Below are 7,114 nucleotides of genomic sequence, written 5' to 3' on the forward strand. Positions count from 1 at the left end.
ACCATGTGGATTGTGTGTAAAGCTCACCACCTAGTGGCCACAGGTTGGTTCAGCCTTCCTGCTGCTTTGGTTGGAACCTGCTTCATCTGTGAGGCTTAACGCATTGAGTCACATATTGGGAAAACAGTGGAATGTGTCTTGATAATTTACAGACTCAAAATGTAGATGAATTTTAATAGACATGTGGGAAGGGAAACTTATAACTGTGGTTATGTTGTTTACGTCTGTACATCTTATTAAATGAAAAGCTAACAATGCACATCTACACACACATACACACACACACAATTTATGCAGTGTTAATAAGTGTTGCCTTTTTAGTGAGCCTTATTTTAGTTAATTGGACATTTGATGTCCACTAATAGAGTTGGTATGACTCTGGCCAAAACTTTCTAATGAGTTCACTCTCAGGGTTGTGGCATTGTGTTGAATTTTACAGTCAGAGTTAAATTCACACAGACAATTTAGCTGTGATCCTTGCAAATCTGCTCCTCTCACTGGACAATAAGTTTATAAATCCATCAATAGGGGAGACTGGGTACAGTGGTAACACATTTTGTCAGTAATTTGACAGTTTTGACATTTGACCTGTCAAACTTTGACATAAAGTCCCCACATTTGTCTGTTATAAAAAAAAAATAGTTATTTCATTCTCTATTAATATATTATAGTTTTTATTTTTATTTTAGTTGTTGTCAAATACAAGAGGTTCAGATAGCTTGGGTAAGATGTAACATATGAGGAAGGAGGGTAAAGTGAGTCCACACGATGAAATAAAGTATATAATGATTTTGTTCCTTTTGAATGCATCAAAGCACTAATTAATATAATCGTATTAATTAATATAATCATGTTAACTTAACTCAGTATTAATTAAAATGTAGACTTTGTCCAAAAAATGAATTTCTTACCTGAGTTGTTTGGCTGTAAAACCTGCAACTTTGAATACAAAGCCATGAAATTATACATGAGAGAACTCATCTGTGTAATACGCACTATCCATGAAACTATACATGCAACTGATGCTGTTACAACTATGTTTCAATAACATGCCATGTTACAGTTACAATTACAGCTATGTTACTGTTACAGCCACGTTACAATTATACCGGTTTCCCATACAAATCTGCGAATCTGTCAACTGTGAATACAATATAGCACGAATGTTTTCGGGCCAACAGGAGCTCTGAAACAGCACATCATTTAACTGATGATGGGGATCAATAAAGTTAATCTGGGGTTGAACATCAGGAACTTCTATGGAACCTCTATAGTGCCTTATAGACTTTACTATTCTTTTGTCTTCATATTGGTGGTTGTTTGCTCGACAATGATCATCAACTTGACGTTACAGTTAAAACAAACAAAAAAACAGGGTCAGGGACACCCTGTCCTCAGTATTGGCTGATATTTCCCCCAGGCTCTATCAGATACAGACACAGTGATTATGGTCGTCCTTATTTGCTCCCTGCAGAGATGACTTTATAGCATCTATATGAGACAGTATACGACTTGTAAAAGACTGGCTAGTCATTGGTGCCGTTGCATGAGTATGATGTCCAGGTCAGAGAAACAAATGGCAATCCATTAACCGCAGACTATTATCTGTCTGAAAAATGAGATTAAATGTAACTTTTATCACGATCAATACCACATGACACAGAATGCCTGATAATGTGTGCGTGTGTGTGTGTGTGTGTGCGTGTGCATGTGTACTTAAATTTTTCAGTTGTTTTTGGATCTTTGTGATATTTTATTAGATGATGTTTGTGCAACACTATGAGTTACATCATTGCACGAAGTGTCTTACATAAATAAATGTCTTGACTCGATGTTTGTGTGTATGTGTGCATGCCTAAATATATGTTTATTCACACATGCAGCTGTGTGACGTGAGTCTTTGCAGAAAGCTGTGTGTGCATGACCTCATATCACATGCGCATGCATGTGTATGCACAATATGTTGTACCTGTGTGTGTACCTGCATTTGTTTGCACTGCAGGTTTACTGTTGCACCACAACAAGAGTATAAAGTGCAGCTCGTACTGACTGCATGAGGTTAGTAGCGTGCATTTGAATTGAACATATCTATCTATCTATCTATCTATCTATCTCTGTATATACATCTGTGTATGTATATGTATCTATGTAATTATGTGTATATATATGTATATATGTGTGTGTGTGTCTGTGTATATATGTATATAGATAGATAGATTGATAGGTAGATAGATATAGATATATATTCTCTGAAACCTCACATTCTGCAGATAAACATAATTAGATCAATCATGTAAGTACTTTTGTTGCTGCAGTCAGCTCTGTGGTGACAGAGAGGTTCATTCAGAGCAGATTACCCTGTAGCTGAAAGACTGCAGCTTCACAACATCTTCAAATTGGAGCGCAGAGACAAAATAATTCACATAATCCAACAATAGCCTTGCAAGGATGAAGTGTTGCCTCACATCCCTCCCCAAATGCATCATTTCACCCCTTAACTTTTGTGGAAGCAACAGAGACAGGAAAAAGTGAGTCAGTTGATTCATAAAAAAATAAGGACCACTCAGCCCTGAAACTTATTTGGCTTGGGCAAGTTTTTTCTTCAGCCAATGCAAGGCACAAGGCTTATTTTTATGAGCAACACATTTCAAATAATGCCATATGTCAGAAATACTATGTGTTTAACCTAAACTAGTTCTGCCCACAGTATGAATAACTAACATCACAACCCAGTATCATGCCAAAGCGTATAATAGATGTATAAGCATATAATGAACACTATCAGTGTGTTAAGGCCTGGAGTACTAAGTGGACCCAAGTAGCAAGAAACTGAGAATGGAAGTTCAAAAAAAGGAGTAGTAACACGGAAGGGCGCAAGGCAGTCATTTTGCCTAGGGCGGCAACATGGGCAGAACCGCCACTGGTCGAAAACTGGAAAAACAGCAAAAAACGAGGGTGATGAGGTGACTGCCATCAGGTGTGCGTCCCCGCCCTCCCCTGCCCGGTGCCTCCCTGCACCTCAGGAGAAAACAGGTCAGCCCCGCCTCTGCCACACTCCATCACTGCAAGCAAACACCAAGACAGAAAAGCCAAACGCCACCCAAACAACCAAAAATATCCAACCAGAAATCCAGACCATAACACAGTGGCTGTGTCCGAAATCACTCACTCACTCACTACTCCCTACTCACTATATAGGGAATTCAATGTAGTGGACTATATAGTGAACATAAATAATCACTAGACATTCGGACACCCCTACAAAATGGCGTAATCACTATATAGTGCACTATATAGTGATTAGGGAGTGATTTCGGACACAGCCAGTGTCTTGTTTCTGCATTGACTAGGCATCACAACTACACGCACCACTTCTCAGGCTCTTATGAGGTCCACATGTGTTAGCTTGTCAGCTAATTGTCAGCTTGTTACCGTCTTAGTGTTAGCTAATTATTAGCTTCTTAGCTTGTTTGCTAATGTTGGCTAAAACACCTGAGGCAGAGTTTGTGCTCTCAGCACGCTCTGGTGGTCAGAAAGCGCTTACTGCAGGTTTAATAGTTCGTAATAATATTTCAAACGGAAACAAAAATGTTCCTGCTAAGATAATGCTAACATAATGAACTAACATAATGAACTATTGGGTAAAGTAATAACACAGCTCCGCCAAACCTGTGGGGTGTCAGACTCCAAATAGGGTCCTCCCAGTCCCTTCTCCTGTTGATGTTGTGAGGACTGGAGAGGCTCCAGTTCAGTGGCATTAGGGCAGCATCTGGCACGTCAGCTGTTTGTGAATGTCTGCAGTCAGAGCTGGGTGCATTGTAGCATACTGTGGAGGTGAAGAGAGAGCACGGTCACAAAGCCAAGCTCCTGGTTTGCTCTTCATTCTGACACTCAGTGACGATTTTGTATTCTTTATGATGAGGATGATTATTATTATTGTTATCGTTGTTGTTGTTATTACTTTTCATTTTTTATTTATCCACTAAGATCCCATTGTGGTACAACATATCTTCTCACAGGGAGTACTGCAGGAATGCAGCAAAAGCTGAAAGTCACACATAAAAAACAAACAAAAAAAACATTCACTTACACTAACACGTGTTGTGTGTGTGTGTGTGTGTGTGTGTGTGTGTGTGTGTGTGTGTGTGTGTGTGTGTGTATTAGGTGCATAGAAAGAAAATGAGTTTTACCAAGCTCTGACTGCACTTTTCGAAGTGATAGGAGAATCTATCTGGAGGATCTAGTTGGACATGTAAGAAGCCCAACTATGTTAATACCAACCTATGCATTTTTCTCCAGGTACAAAGTGCAGAACTTGTAAGAGCTTCATGCAAAATGCAATGGAAGGTTTGTGAGCCAGCACCTGCTAGAAAGAGAGCTGCAGTGTAATGAACACAAGCTTGGAGACTGAAAGAATTAGCCCTTTTCACATCTGGGTTCCTTGTCTAACTAAGGCCTTGGCTACAGTTAGCCTCTGTTCACACTATTACTAAATAACCCACGGTTAACAGGTAGTTTTGGGTTAAGGATTCATAATTTAAAATCAAAGCCCAGGGCAGAGAAATTCAATTTCAGTGGTCCAGTGTTGTGTATACACACACACTCACATAGGGGAGAGTGGGGTAAATAGTGCCAATTTTTACTTAAAGTGCCTTTAAAGCGAGGGGATTACAGTAATGCCTTCAACTAAAATATGCACATATAGTTTAGGAAGTTGTGCATCCCTGGGAACAATCACTTTGGATCTTATATAAACTGTTTGAGAAATATAGCTTTCAGAAAAAAAGTGGTTTTGTGGCACAACTTGCCCCCAGTGCAGGGTAAATTGTGCCATTAGAGAGAATACACTGGGGTAAATTGTGCCATTGATAATTGAAGTAAAACAGATCATTTTAATCTCACAAATGATAATGCTATATAAAAGCACAACAAATTCAATACAAAATTATTTATTGAACATTTATTTATTATTTTAAAAAGATCACAGGCCACTTTTCTATAACAAGGCCAAGCACCACATGAACACACACCCAGAACAAAATAAAAAGTCCAAAATGAGCACCTGCAAATCATCTTCATCTGAATCTGAATAGTTTTAGTGATCAAAGGTAAGAAGACAATGTACAATAACAATAAAATACAATAAAGTAATATATAGTATATAATCACAAGTTGTGCCACTGGCACAGTTTACCCCAGGCCCCTTTGGCACAAATTACCCCAAGCCCACCATTTTGAAAAAAATGCATGTCCCAGCTGTTTTGAGCTAACATCATGCTAACTGTATAGACTCATGGTGTAGCTTACTAAAGTACTAAAACCTGTGTGAACTGTTTTCAAAGTTTTCTATAATTGTTCAAACACAGCAATCAAAAAACCTTGATCATAGAAATTTTACTTTGGGGGGCAAAAAAATGTTTTTTGAACTTAAATGTGCTTACCTCTCAAACCATGTGTCTCCCTTCTTTGCAGGATGAGTGAAATGGATGCCTCTTCAAAAATATGTGGTCACATGACCAACTTCTTCTATGGTTTTCTAGATAACAGGGGTGGCACTACTTGCCCCTTGGCACAAATTACCCCACTCTCCCCTACATAAACACATCTATATATACACATCTATCTATCTATCTATCTATCTATGTACATTACAAAAGCAAAATGAAAAATCAATAAATTATTGCAATGTATTTCAAATTAACTTACAAGATCATTACAACAAATTTGCCCAAAAATTAAAAAAAAAAAATAAATCCCCCAAAATATGAACCTTTATTAACCTTTCAAAAAAGCTCCTGTGTTTTAAAGGGTTCATATATATTATGCACACAATAAAAGTAACAAACCTCTTGATTTATTTTTACATAATAAAAAGTCTTTTTCCTGAACATTCCACGCCCCTCACTTTAGAAATGACGGCTCTGCCCTTGATTGGATCGCATTTAATTTTAGACATTTTCTAGAGCATGATCTGCTTTCTTTGATCTTGCAACATGCAAGTGCCCTTCCATTTAAGGATTAAGCAAGGATTGAAGATTGACAGTGTAGATGATGAGTTGCTCTGCCTTATCAACAGCAGCGTGGAGTTCAGTGTGGCCTTTTCAAACAGGGAGGAGGGTTTCACAATAGCTGACGAAGCCGAAGCGTACGCCTGTGATCTGAGCCAAGACCTCTGCAGGCCAGGGTCGCGTTTTCCCGAGGTTCAGCTCAAGTTGACGCCTGCAGCCTCCTCCCTGTGGAGAGTCAGCACTGTCCAGGCTCCAGAGCTGAGATTACACCACAAATCTGAGTCCCCTCCCCTGAGCTCTGGCCAGTTCTGCCCAGGTTAAGTTAGTTTACCCCCCTAAAGACAGGGAGTTTAGCTGCTTGGTCGCATTACAAAGAGTGGGGAGGTTAATAACTTATTCTGTGTCGAGGGGGCCTGTTTGGAGGATGGGATCTACATGGGGTCCCTTGTGCTGAGCCAGGCTTTTGATTTGTGCAGAGCAGTGTGGGTTTTTACATTGCTGGGGGGAGGGGGGAGGGGGTGTAAGTGATTTCAGGCTCAAAGAAAACAAATGACAAAGTGTTATGGGCTTTGGATGAACACTGATAGCCACTACTCTGTTCCTTGGAGGCACTTTGAAGAAATTATACAGTTCCTCAATAAGGAAACGTGAACTGTTCTAACTCCCTATCCCTATCTATCCTGCTATCCTATGACAAGAAAGAAAAAGTGACAATGCATACGCACACACACACACACACACAAACACACACACACATACAAAACATGCACACACACAAAAAGAAAGAAAAAGAGTGAAAAATGGAAAAGAGATCTAATGGACATCCTGTGTATTCCAGCACTGACCATTTGTGCTGATGTCTGCAAAATTTAAGGGTTGCAGTGTTTATGCTTCCCACTTAATTATATTTATATCCTTTTTTAAATACATATATTTTTTGAAGTTTGCTATTTTTTCCATTCAGATTTTTTTTTTTTGCTTGTCTGTATATCTGTATCTATATATGTTTGTGACAGCAGTTCCTCTGTTTAATGTACACTTGTTGGCGTTTTTATTTCACACTTTGCTTTGGCAGTGTAAATACCTTAAAGATAAAGCCGCTTTAA

Source organism: Myripristis murdjan, chromosome 3 (assembly GCF_902150065.1).
Source record: "Myripristis murdjan chromosome 3, fMyrMur1.1, whole genome shotgun sequence".
Lineage (NCBI taxonomy): Eukaryota > Metazoa > Chordata > Actinopteri > Holocentriformes > Holocentridae > Myripristis > Myripristis murdjan.